Consider the following 14131-nt stretch of genomic DNA (forward strand, 5'->3'; position numbering starts at 1 on the left):
AGCTGGAGCTTGCTCCTCTGAACTCCAACAATGGTAATGTTTTTATGAGCTCTGCTTGCTAAGAAAACCTCAGAAACCTGAATCATGGGGGCACAGCACAAAGAGCCTGCAGCAGTAGTTCTGTGAGGTGCAAACAGTCCATTCATTTCAGCAAGATAACTCAGCTGGTGACTAATGGTAATTTAAATGTCAGACTTGTTAGCAGTTTCATTCCTAATGAAAGACATGGCTTTACAGATAGCTTTGCTGGATGACTTTTCTGATAAAACCCTACTAATGGAATCACAGTTATACTAGCAAAAAAAGTGCTACGACTAGCATAGTTTGCAGTGGTTCAATGTGTGAAATGAGCTGTGCTGACTAAAGCACCTTTGGACAATACAACTGCTTCTATGGAATCCAGCAGATTTGTGGCAATGGATTAAAATGAGGCTGTTGAAGTGGCTATTGCCCAGAACTTCGATTTAGGTCTGTTTCTGTACATTGAGTTGAAAACTGAGGTAATTCAGGAAGCACAAACAGATCAGGTGTCACTGCCTAGCAGCATCTGCAAAGGGTCCCTGGGTCATTTAATTGCAGGCTGTAGTCACAGGCATGTCAGAACACTACACTAGAATTTTAGGCAGCATAAGAACATATTTTAACAAATCAGGTGCACACCTCTGGATTTAACCAGTATATAACTAAGCCAGATAAAATCTCAGTTTCGTGTAAGAAGGGCCCTCACATTTGCATTGCACTCACATAACACTGCACATGGTCGAAGAAGTGCTGTGTTTTCTTGATGGCAAAAGTGCTACTACTTTTTCCTGATAAGGAAGAGCCAAGTGAAGAAACCTAGCAGAGCTACTGAGTTCACTAGGACTGCACTCAGGGGCTTTGTCAGCACTGTTGTATTTTGAGCACTGATGTGGTTCACTGCATGAAGCATCTCGAGCAGGCAAATTACTCTGCCTGTAGTAGCAAATCCCACTCTGGTTTTCTAATTATTTAAAGAATAATCGTATTGGTTAAGTATGCCTTAAACTTGGAGTTTAAATGCTGAGAGGAAGCTTAAGAGCAAAGCAGTGCATCAAAGGTTGCTTTCATTTTCTGATTTGGTGAAAGCAATGTGGAAATGTTAAGTTCCTGGATTTGGTTTTTCAGGGTAAATATTTGGATTTGCCTGTGGATTTTGCTGTGCACTGACTCTTCCAGTCCACAAACCCCACAGTAATGCATAAATGCACTCTCCTCAGGCAGGCAGTATAGGATCTCAGTTCAGCCGTGCCTCTCCCCAAGCTTTTGCCAGCCTGGCTCCAGGGGGGACCATTTAAAAATAATGGCCAACGCCCTCCGACAATGAACTGTAGTGTCACTCTGAGCAATTGCTTAAGATTGTATCACCAGGATGTCAGCCTGTTTCTCCCCAGAGGTGGATCTGTGCACAGAGGTCATCTCAGACAGAGCTTCCATTGTTAACAGAAGCATTCCCTGTGTTATTCACCTTCATGGAGGCGTCTGTAACCTTAATTCTCTTGTAGTAAAATAACGTTGTTGGTTTTTTTTTTCTCCCCTTACTTGTCTTCCTGTCTTATCTAATGTCGGAGCAGTATCAACAATGGCAGAGTGGTTTATCTGATAATTCTGATATGGCTGGCATTTGAGACCTACAGATTCCCGCACGGGATTTGTCACAGTTTTGGTAGGTGATGTGACAGCATAATAATAAATTGAACATTTTTTACCTGTTGTCTGGGGAAAAGGAAATGCTACAGGCTGCCATGTGTTTTCTAAAACTTGTCTTTGGCCATTGATTGTATGTGTTGCAGAGTGTTAAGCTGTTAGGTTTTGTCATAAATAATAATGGAAAACAACTTCCTCGCTCATGCAGCCCTTGAGGTCGAATATAGCTTTGCGTACAGAACTGAATTATTTTGTGACCAGCCACTTTATATTGTATAGGTTTCACTGAACACTAATATTCTGTTTGGTAATCCTTTGTAGAGCAGCCATCATGCCTGGGTTACAAAACACCTCTCTGAAACTGAAAATACATGGCTGCAGAGTGCAAGTATTTGATATGCATGACTTTCATCTGGGATTTTGTTTAGTGGGGTGAAATCCTAGCTGTGTTCAAATCAGCAGGGCTTTTGCCATTTGTTCCAGCAGGCAATGAAATTTTTAGTCAAGAAGAGAATGGGTGCAACCTTCTCAACTTTGTGGGTTTAGAATTATGTCCAGACAAAGATTAGGTGGGACATGGCTTTCAACTACAAGTTCAACAATGCTTTACAAATTTCCCTAGAAGTTCCCTACATGAATCAATATTTATTCCTGTTTTAGGGAAAGCAAATGGATGATTTTTAAAAAGTTGCCCAAGATTGCTCACTAAAAGTCACAAAACTGAGGGTCCAAACTGACTGGTCATGTGCTTTAGCTTTTGCAGTTCTTGACTTGAGGAGGAGTGAATCGTGCCTTTTAGAGCCAGAGAGGCTGGAATCTTCCTGTAACCCTCAGGAGATGTGAATAGCACAATGAAACATGGTTTATATTGCTTTGTGGTGATGATTTCCTGGTTTGTTTTGTCCCTTTTCACTCTGTCGCTGCTCTATATCTTTGATGCCTATGCTACATTTAAGGATCCTTTTGTGGATCTAAAGGACACTCAGAAATCTATGACAACTTGCTCAGAAGTAGGCAGAAGTGGTAGATTTGAAAAGTGGAAAGGTTAGATAGCTATAACTGCATATATATAAATAAATTCCATGAACAATGGAAGGCTTTCTGCCCTCTGCCCTTGGACGTGGGATGGAGGTGGCTGCAAATCAAAACAACAGAAATTAAAGGTTAAACTGTACAGAAAATACATCATTTCAAAACCACTTTTAGCAGAAAGTCCCAAATGCTTTTTATTTATTTTTTATTTTTTTCCCAGTTAAATATATATTTTTTTCTCCCTAAGCCTTTCTGAAGTATCCATTTACACTCCAGCCACCTAATGCATAATGCACAAGTCTCGGAAGGTCACAGCTGGGTGGGGATGGTGCATTCCTTTGTTGTTTTAAGAGTCTGCAGCTCCTGCTATATCTGACTCTTGTAGAAAGAGCAGCTATTTAGAAAGCCTCCAGAGCCAAGGCTTTGAAGCCCAAAGCACCGCTGTGGGCTTCCAGTTTGCAGAATAGAATGACGCCTTGACAACTTCAATCTCTGGGCTTTTTGTCGGTATGTTGTGTGAGACTGGCTGAAATAGCTGTGTGAAAAGCAGAATCCTAAATGAAGCTTCTTCAGTTAGGATCTATTGTCTGCAAGTCTCATTAGTATTAAAACACTTTTTGTGCATTGGTCTGTAACAAAATCTCTCTCTTATGGCACTGGCTGTTGCTTTAGGAAGTGGTGCTGGAACTAAAGAAAGATAGCTCGATCCCCGCGTGGAGCACTGGGAGGCTTATGATGGAAATGTGCTCCTTACAGTAAGTTTACATTTTTTTCCTCTTAGCGTATCACAGGATTCTGAGCCAGAAAGGGAGGAGGGGGAACTGCAGACCTATAACTCAGGGTAAAATAAAGCAGATCCATACAGATAATCTGTCAGCTATAGCCTTCCCCTACCATCTGGTAATAATCAATACCAGGCATAATGTAAATAACTCACAGTGTACTCGGTGTGGATGCATGCGTGTACTTGCACATGCGTGTCCTGCACTCCTGTTCCATCTTGAAATCACATCTAAGCTTTATTAGGGAGTTGCTTGGACACGATCATTACTATTACTCCAAACTCACAGCACTTCTCTGCTCTACAAAAATAAATGTTTCATGTGTGTGACTGTATGCATGCAGAACTGCAGACTGTGCCAGAAGTGCAGGTGAATCGCTTGGGCCTATGGAGGCCATGTCATGCAGTGGGACTCACGCCTGTGCGTGCACATACACAAACAGGTTCGCCCTCTGTCTCTCATTCACTCACTGGATTTAATGTTTATTATCATGGGGAATGCTCTTATCCTATTTAATCCTGTCTAGATGGCTCTAGAATTTCAGATGAATACCCTGACTGAGAAAATGCAATCCAATAGTACTTTGTTTTGGGGAGCTGTTGAATGGGATGCAGCATACCAGTTCTGTTTTAGCTATTAACTTTTTCCTGCTCATCATGCTGTTTGTCTTTGCCTCCTTCAATAGCTATCCTCATTTCCCAGTACGCTTTCATAGCAGTGGCAGCAACAATCACAAAGGCTGTGTCAGACCTTAGAGCACTCATGTTTAGATGGATAATTAAACTCAGAAATATTTTTCAAACATAGAGGTGCAGCCTATATGGTGTTTAATTTTAAGTAATCCATCAGCCGAAGAAAATACTGCTAGAATATGTAAAGATACTGTAATATTCCTCTTGAATCTCTGTTGTGAAATTGTTGCAGACGTTTGAGTTACTCTATGACTGCACCCATAAATAATAAATTTCTGAAGGCAGCATACTAGGAATAGCTGAGCTGCATGGTGATGAATTTATGAGGAGCTGAGCAACCTGTCTGAGAGAGCTGAGAACTAAATTAAAATAACCTTTACTTCTCTCCTCCCCTCCCACCTGCATGCCATACTCCAGGGAAAGAACCATTCTTTTGTTTGACAATAGTGCATGCAGTATGTCAGGTATTTGCTTGACAGAGAATAAAGGAACGGGTGTTGCTGTAAGGCAATTGAATATAGGTTGCAAAACGTGATGGATTTGAAGGTCAATGGATCTAACATTCAATCTATTAAACAATCTATCTAGCTTGAATTATCTGTCAATACTTAGAGCTTGTCAATATTTTCTTTTATGAAGGAACATTTGTATGAAAAATGTTTCATTACATTAGTTTTGCTTCAAGTTAAACAATGTTTGGAAAAAAATTGTATGCTTTGATTTTATACTGAAATGTTAAATCACTTAATGTATTTATGAATACTGGCTTTATACTACTTTAATAAAATGTCAGAAAAAATAATCCTTTTCTCCCCCCCCAGCCCCTTCCCTCACCCCCCCCAAAAAAAATAAAGGTCAAGGCATTTGCTTAATTTTGTAATGGAAAAGAACATCAAACTACCCAAAATTTAGAAGCTAACATTTATGTTTCAAGGAAATGCTTTTAGCATCCATATCACAGAGATTCAGCAGCAGCTATCAATTACTAGCAAGGTTTTAAATTATCATCATACACTATGAAGTTGCTTTTTCAAGTAAAACCCATTGCTCTGTGTAGTTTGGTTATAGCTTGGTAAACAAGCAAGCCTTGGCTACTCTCATCTTTCTAATCAGATGGAAAAAGTCTGCTCATGGAGATTACATTTATCAAGTAATTAGAATACTTAGCTTTTTTCCCACATTTTTTATTATAAATAAAGAGCAGGATAACTGTTGTTTTGACATAAAATGCCCCCGCACCAACAATCCAAACCAAACTGACACAAACCCAGCCAAACCAAAACGATACAATAGACAATTCATTTTTTTCCACCTCTCCTCCTTTGTACAGGAGCTTGAGTAGGAAGCTGGACCAGGTGACCTCCAGAGGCCCATCAGTCCTTCTCTGATTCTGTGAACTGATGAGCTCAAAGGTAATAGGTCCTGTCTGATATTAAAAGTGGTTGCCAGGAGTAGGTGGCTGGGTTTATGGTGAATGCTGTGGGATGACTCAGTACAGCAGGTCCTGAGGTGTACTTGGTAATGTATACTGGTTGACAGTGTTTTCTTTTGTGCAAAGAAGACAATTAGGAATAAAACTGGAAGAGGTGATGCACTCAGCTTGGATACAGATGGAATGGAAGTTATTGAGCTCTGAGTATGTGCGTTAGTTTGCACAAATGAAATGCAGTGTTGGAATTACTGATTTGTAATCTAAAATGGCAAAAGGATACATTTCCTATTGGCTCCTATTTTGATATTGTCTGTGACTGTGGTGATAATGCATCTCACATTGTATAAAGACCCCATTCCTTAAAATAAACAGTTAAATGGTGCCTCTTTACCCACACTTCTTCTAGAACACAGAAAGAAAGTAATACTTCCAGTATTTTGAAATGTTTGGTCTTTTTTCTGGAAGCATTTACCCTATTACTGGGAAAAGTAATCTCAGTCAATAATTCATGGAAGACACACCAGTAGTTCATGTTTTGACCTTCCATTTTGATAACAGATCTCACTTCAACTCTCACAGGGCCAGGACACAACCTTTTATCTGCTTCTCAGGACCGAGGCCTTCTGCCACACCTTCTGCCACAGCCAGAAGGATTTTCAGTAAGGGTTTTGGGCTGTTGTTAGAGTTGTATTTCATAATTTTCCCCTTTCTCAAATAGGCAGTGTTTTAAGGTATCAGTGGTTAACTTACAAAAATGAACAACATGGTCAGGTATTTCCTGTGCATAATATTTTTGTACCTGAGATAGACACAGATAGATAGTCCTGCTTCTCTGAGCACTGTAAGATGAATCCTATTTGTCTGCACTACATACTGATACAGACAAAGCCAGCAAGCCCTTTGCATGTCTTTTTTCATGAGTTAGTGCATGTTTATATACCATATTGATTTGGCATGGCTTGATAAAGGAACCTTTTAGCTTTACTCAGTTATTCATGTTCATCCTAGAAAATGGTATGAACTGGAATTTTAGATTTACTTCTGAGCTGCAGAAAACAAGAGAGGTTCTTTGTTTTTCAGCAGTGTAGTGATGGTTGGAGGGTCTCAGCCAGTGGTCTCCGAGCAAGTGGAGCAGAGTTTTTCCCTGGTTCTTGCAACATATATGCTATAGAGCTTCAGAAGGACCAAGCAGCTGCTAGGAGTTTTGGTATTTTAAAGCTTACAAATATTAAATAAGAATTCCCTTGAATGTCATCTATCAACACACCCTAAGATGCAGCTGATGGTACCTAAGATCAAGCAGTTTTGTTTTATTTCACTTCAAAGCTGGGCAACTGAATATTGGCTGCTCACTGCAATATGCCTAAATAGATCTATTACTTTTTCTTGCAGGTTTTCTGTAAAGTGATAACTGCAAATAACCCCATTTGAAATAGAATTCTTTTCTATGCTGTTTTTATGTTGCCCTGTCACTACTTGTTACTCAGAATATAAAATGATGATGAAATATTCAGTCACTCACAGTTATGAAGAAACAAAGTGAGTGTGAAGCCTAAACCTTGGTTTTAGGTGAAAAATCCACTTTGCTCTAAGTAAGGCATTTTCATTCTGGCATAAAGTGGTACTGCTTTGTTGAGGTCAAAGGACTTCAGCAGTTTCTTCAGCTCTGCAGCTGCAAAATATGTACTTCAATGATGCAATATGATAAAAGGTGGTAGGGTGTTTGATCGGAAGCAACTGGGGGAAATAACATGCAACAACACCATGCTGGGTTCCTGAAGTGGGAATGAATCTCTGTGCCCCTCAGCCTCCAATAACATGTTTCTTTTGTTTTGGTGTAATAACCCTTCCATCTGATTCATTCATTTTTAATAGGTATTTATGAGCAGTCTTTTAGATGACAAAATTTGGAGAGGTCCATGGAAGATGAATTTACTTGTAAGCCCCTAAGCTACACTGAAATGCTTCCTTATGTAACCTCTCTGCTGAGGGGCTGAGATTACCTAACTGCTATATTACTAGTGATATTATTGATCCTTTTATTAAGAAGAATTATATCATTGTCTGTGCCAGTTATAAGACAGTGATGGGCAAAATACTCATTCACTGAGATCAGCTTGCTTTGTCACGCAGAATTCACAAACCAAAGAAGGAGAAGAAAGGTCTGAGTATGAGAAGTTGCACACTGTCACTTCCCACCTCACTGTTGTTGTCCCCTTTGCTAACTAAAGTATTTTAAGAACTCATTAATTTTTCTGAAATAAAATGGCAGAATAATAACCAGGAGATCTCTCAGGACATGAAGCAGTCTGAGAACAGGCATTTAGATGACATTAATTTTGCTCAGAAGGCAAAGGGTTCTCCATCTGCTCATGTATTTCATTATTTAGACTATGAAAAGCTCTAAATATTTTTTCAGTAAGTCCTTAATCTCCATGAGAATATTTACTACCCTGACTCTGCAAGTCAGAGTTGCCATCTGAAATTCCAATTATCACTGAATTCCTTACGAAGCTGTTTGCGTATTCTGAGTTTCCAACACATCCCTACTGATGTTTTATCTTGAAATGTGCATTAATTAGGTTTAGTCAACTTGGAAATGAACTGTGAGCTTACTGAAGCACTGCCAACAGGCAGCGTGATTCTGTGCTGTTTGATCTATTTAGATGTCTTAGACATGTTGATTCATAAAGGCTGGAAGAGCTAACCAAGCTAGAGCCAACAGTAGCAGTAAGAAATCACATTTTGTATGTCATAGATTAATATGAAGGATTCAGGGGGATTTAAAACTCTCTGAAGTTGTTGATTAATGTCTTCCACACATCCAAAAGGAAAGAGGATTGTTTGGTTCCCATCAGGCCACAGGGGCATCAGTACCAGCTTGAACCCCAGCTCACCAATTTAAGTCATTTCTGTACGAATTCTAAAGGAATTTTTTTCTGTCTGAAGGAATGGTGATTTCTAAAACATTATGGTGTCCTTGTTTCCTTACATTGCCTTACATTTGTCCACTGATTTGGGAATTGTCTCTTGCTAAATGTTTCATGATGTTTGTTAATAAGCTCATGACACCTTTTATCTGTTATTTGTTTTCAGTGACAAATTTATGTCCCCTAAATTCAAGGGAAGTGTATGATCTCTTTTGAAAGTTCCAGGGCTTTAGAAACAGTAAGTTCTTTGAAAGATTCATACCTGACAAGAGTAACAGAAGAGATAAAACTTAAATTGTTACTAGTTGTGTCTAAAACACCTAAGACCATTTCCATGTACAATGGTAAGAATGTGTGTTTTCTGAGAAGTTTTCACTGGATTTCAAATAATTCCATTTAAAATAAAGCAGTCAAATGCTATTTATAAGAAGTTTTCAGATCACACTTCTTAGTCAGGTACCAAGCCTTTTTGTGGGCTGAGTGCATGCGTACGGCTTCACTGAGAACTTCAATCTGTCCTGGGAATGGGAACATCTAATTTAGCGCTGTGCTGCTTCTGAAATGATTGCCTATAATCAGTCAAATCTGTTGAACAGATCTGGTGTTGACAGACTGCCAGATGAATGGTCCTAGGAAACAGTGATGCTGTTGTGTCATGTACTGTGAAAAGCAAATTGAAGAATAAGGAAAAAAAAAAAAATCAGTCAGCAAAAATACAAGAGAGAAGTCTGGCAAGGGTAATATCATGGATTATTAAATAGGGGAATTAAGTGAGAGTTCTGCAGGAAAGGGAAAATAGAATCCTCAGCTACTGCTAGGTCTCTGCAGGTGGGAAACCTATCGTCTTGTAGTTAAGTGGGTTGCCTGAAGCAGAGTTGTTTCAGACTTACCTCTTAAGCATCCATTTTACACCTCTCCCCACCTTCATTGCATTATACATTCTTCTGCTGCAGAATGCACTCCAACTTAATTGCCAGGCTGGCTGATTACAAAGAAAAGAATGGGCTCCACACAAGGGCATCTGATTGGATTGGTGAGTAGTGATCAAGTTGTACAGTGTAACATTCAGGTGTCCTTCACCAGCCTTCTCTTAAGCATGGGCTGTAAGGGAAGGTGAAACAGACTGTTAATGTATGTATTAGTTATCTTGTTCATTGTATTCTAGGGTTTACAGTTCCATAACTATCTCATTCACTTCCAGCATCCTGACACCAGTTTGTAACAATTTCATACCACCTTCTTCCCAAAGAAGAATAAAAGGAAAGGCAGATAAGAACAAGGCAGACGCTTATGCTATTATTTAAATTATCTTTGCCTTCTCTTACTTCTCTTACTTTCAGAAGAACTTTAGGTCTTCTGAAGTATTTGAATTAAATTCCAGATTTCTTCTTTCTGTTGCTGTAACTAGACTAGAAGTTGCAGGCCATTTTAATACAAGTATGGTACTGCTGTGGGTGTTACTGCAGAAGAGCATGGGAATATCTCAGCCAACCAAGAAGTCTCAATGACCAATATCTGCTTAGGCATGAGAGAACAAGTCAAGCAAGAAACAACTATTCACTTCCTTTTCTGATACACAAGCCAAATAGCATTAGAATAAGCTATTAGGTGGCAAGACCAAAACAAACAAAGGGAGACAATGCTTCAGAACACTTAATATGAATCTGTGAGACTTTTGTGCTGCAGGATGTTGCAGATGCTAAAACTGCATGTGGGATTGAAAATTGGAAATCCATATCTTATGGAAGAGAAGTCCACTGTGGATTCTTACACACAAAAACAACAGTTCTGACCAGGAAAGTCTCTAGGTTGCAAACTGATGATAATTATTTTGTTTATATTTAATGTTTTTCTGCATGCCTTCCTTGTTTTTCAACTCTTTTTCAGGCATCCACATTTGGCCACTCTTGAGGTAAGTGGAATAAGACAGTAAGCTGAATGGGTGCTTTACCTAAGTATGACCATAAAATGAAAAAAAAAAATCCCTCTATTCTTCACAGGAATCTCGTGTGCAAGGGGGCAGGAATAAGAGGCACTCAAGCTGTGGACTGCAATGAGGCAGAAACCAGCAGTTGTGACAATGTCTTGGCAAGCAGGAAGCTGCTAAAGAAGACAGTGCGTGACTAAAAAAGGATGAGGGGCCATAGAGCACAGCCATTGGCTGACAGTCTCCAAAAAAGCCCAGAACAAAGCCTTGTAGCTTAAAATCTCAAGACTAGTTAATGGGTAAGAGTCCAGAATACTACAGAAATAATCCAGGACCTGCAGTGAAATTAAATTTCTGCTTGGAATGATAATATTCATATGAATCTTGCACTAATTTACTCAGTTAGGATCTGAGTCCTATCACTTGACTGGTGGGATTTTAACTAGTGAAATTGCAAATGAGTACTGAGAATGATTTCTTGAAAAAGACTATTTTTAGAAAACCTTGCAGCTGAAGTTACATGAATATTATATGCAGAATTACTCTCAAGATTAGGCAGCAAGTAGAACAATCAATGATTTAGAGTGAAAGAGTCTTACTGCACTAATATACTCAGTCCCTGATGAGGTAAATGCTGGTAATGAGGTAAGTTGGTCAGGCTACTCTACAGAAGCTGTAGTGTCTACAGCTAAAAAAGGTACTGAATTAAAAAGGGACTGGGATGCTTGCCCCAAGCACTTCTAAACAAAGGTTCAGGATGGGCTGTAGGTCTCTGACACTTAGTATAGGACTTTTCCTTCTTAGTGCCCTGAGGGCAGAACCAGTCTGAATGTCTCTGTCCACTCCTTGGGGATGCACCTACACCCTTCCCACAGCCCAGCACCCTATTTCTTCCCACAGGTCCGTCAGACCCTCTACTTTCAAGGCTGTAACAGGGACAGTCTCCAGCTCTCCACAGTCCTCATCTGCCTTTTTGAGTCTCTTCCAGTCAAAGACCATAATTAGCCTATTTTTTCCCCTATATAACTGCTATCCAGGAAAACAGGATTAAGGAGGAATGTGCAATAATAATGTTCATAGCACATCTCCTGAGGTTGTGACTAGGACCTAATTACAAGCACAGTATTTTCTTTGTGATGAAAGAAAGCTCAAATTCTTTTCCCCTGAAAGATTACAGGTTGCTGTTATGTTCTCAAGCCAGCCCTAGGAGCCCCCAGCAAATTTAATGAGGGAAAGAATGTGACTCAGGTAGTGCTTGCAATTGGTTTGATGCAGCTGATACATTAGGAATTCTTTGGATAGCACCAATTCCTCACCTCTTAAGGCAGCTTAAGAAAACAGAGACCCTTCTTCTGGATGGTAATGCCCACAGTTTTTACACACAGTAAAAGTGTGCTCACACTGCTAAAGTTATTCACCCACATGTAACAGGCCAGTGAATTATCACACAGCCAGTAAGAGAAACGTAACTTGGAGTTTTCCCATCCATCTGGACTTGTTCAACCAAATGAGCCAACTAGCTTCTGATACGGCCTTTGTGACGGGAGACATAAGCTGAGCATTGGACATTTCAAGAGTCCACAGAGGCCTAAATCCATCATCTTGACTCTGTTGGTGAATATTTGAGTTAATGTGAGGTATACAAACATTCACTAATTGTGAATAACCTGTAGAAAGAGCACATTAGGGACAATCATGAGTCTTGACCAGTTCAGAAGTATAAAAAGTACTATTCCTGGTAGACCAGGTAAAAATTGCAGATACTACCAGAAGTTTTCTCTGGGCTATGGCTGTCTTACTGGAACTGGCTTTGCTCTGCTGCAGTTCAGATGCCTTGCTCCCTTTAGTGCCGAGAAAGAAACAGGGACAGATGTAATCATCTAAGGCTCTAATTAATTAAGCTTTTGAACCAATATCTAGTTAGATTTTTATTCTCTCTCCACAGCTTCAAAATTTGGCTTTGACAAAACCAAATAGGATTTTGGCAATGAGTTTGAAATTTGCTTTCTTGTCTGTAGTTATGGACTTTAAAGAGAAGTAACTGGTGCCACTGCAATAAAATAATTATTATATTATTTTTATTATCATTTTAAATTATTTTGAAATTATTTTACTGTTATTATTTATTGCAATTATGAAACAAGTAAGAGAGAACTGGGTGCTACAGTTCAAAATGAGAAAATTACATTGCACAGAAGTGGACTTTTCTGTGTGTTCTTATCTGGTGACACTGGAAAAGAAAAAGGTTATTTTTATCTTAATGAAGTGAATGTGTGTACAGGATATGAAGATTTTGATAACAGTGCTTTCTATGAAGAATGCAAAAAGAGGAAGGGAATATAAATGTAATTGAGAATGAGTGTGCACATTTGGATGTATCCATGTGTTCCTGGATGTATGTACATATTGTCAAATTGAGGTTGACACTGTAACTACAAACATTCTTTGGGTCTTTTCTATGAGCAGATGCAACCTTACAACAGAAGGATGACTGTCTGACGTGATCCCTCAAACACGTGTCACCATGTCAAGACATACCCCATTTTGGTGACAGAAAGGAAGCAGTGGAAAGTGTGAAAACAACAGGACATACTGCAGCATACAAGGACCTATTTACCTGGACCTGAGCAAGGCCTTTGACATGGTCCATCACATCCTCATCTCCAAATTTGGAGGGATGTGGATTTGATGGGAGAATCACTTGATGGATAAGAAAGTGGTTGAAAGGCTGCAGACAGAGGGTGGTGATCAATGGCTCTATGTCCAGGTGGGGGCCAGTAACAAGTTGCATCCCCCAGGGATCTGTCCTGAGACCGGTTTTCTTTAACATCTCTATCAATGACATCTACGATGGAATGGAGTGCGCTCACAGCAAGTTTGCTGATGACACCAAGCTGAGTGGTGCAGTCAATACGTGGAGGAACAGATGCCATTCAGAGGGACCTTGACAGGCTGGAAAGCTGGCTCGGGTAACCTAATGAGGTTCAACACGGCGAAGTGCAAGGTTTTGCACTTGGGCCGGAAGAACCCAGGCACCTGTACAGGCTGGGAGGAGTTGTCCTTGACGAGCAGCTCGGCTGAAAAAGACTAGGGGTCTGATAGATGAGAAACTTAACATGAGCCAGCAGTGCGCTCTGGCAGCCCGGAAGCAAATGGTCCTGGGCTCCATCAGGAGAGGGGTGGTCAGCAGGGATAGGGAGGTGATCGTCCCTTACTCTGTCTTGTGAGCCCCATCTGGGATACTGTGTCCAGGTGTGGAGCCTCAGTAAAAAAAGATATGGGATTTTGGAAGGGTCAGAGGAGGGCACAAAGATGATCAGGGGGCTGGAGAACCTCCCCTATGAGGACAGGCTGAGGGAGTGGGTTTGTTCAGCCTGGAGAAGAGAAGGGTTGCGGGGTGACCTCATTGCAGCCTTTCAGTACCTGAAGGGAATTACTCCAGAGGGAGCTAACTTCTTCGAAAGGGCTGATAATAGCAGGACTAGGGGAAATGGTTTTAAGTTGAAGGAGGGAAGATTTAGGTTGGATGTTAGGGGAAAGTTCTTTACTAGAAGGGTGGTTAGGTCCTGGAACAGGCTGCCCAGTGAGGTGGTGGATGCCTCGTCCTTGGAGGTGTTCAAGACCAGGTTGGACAGGGCCCTGGGCAACCTGATCTAGTAAAGGCATATGTT

General features: G+C 40.3%; 1 long non-coding RNA gene across 1 annotated transcript; it reads left to right on the forward strand.

The window, feature by feature from the left end:
- Positions 1-3208: 3208 nt before the first annotated feature.
- Positions 3209-13102, forward strand: LOC107309510. The gene is made up of 5 exons (XR_001553206.2): positions 3209-3452; positions 5502-5583; positions 9487-9566; positions 10534-10759; positions 12927-13102. It is a non-coding gene; the product is annotated as an uncharacterized LOC107309510 (long non-coding RNA).
- Positions 13103-14131: the final 1029 nt, after the last annotated feature.

This window comes from Coturnix japonica, chromosome 2 (genome assembly GCF_001577835.2).
Source record: "Coturnix japonica isolate 7356 chromosome 2, Coturnix japonica 2.1, whole genome shotgun sequence".
Taxonomy (NCBI): Eukaryota; Metazoa; Chordata; class Aves; order Galliformes; family Phasianidae; genus Coturnix; species Coturnix japonica.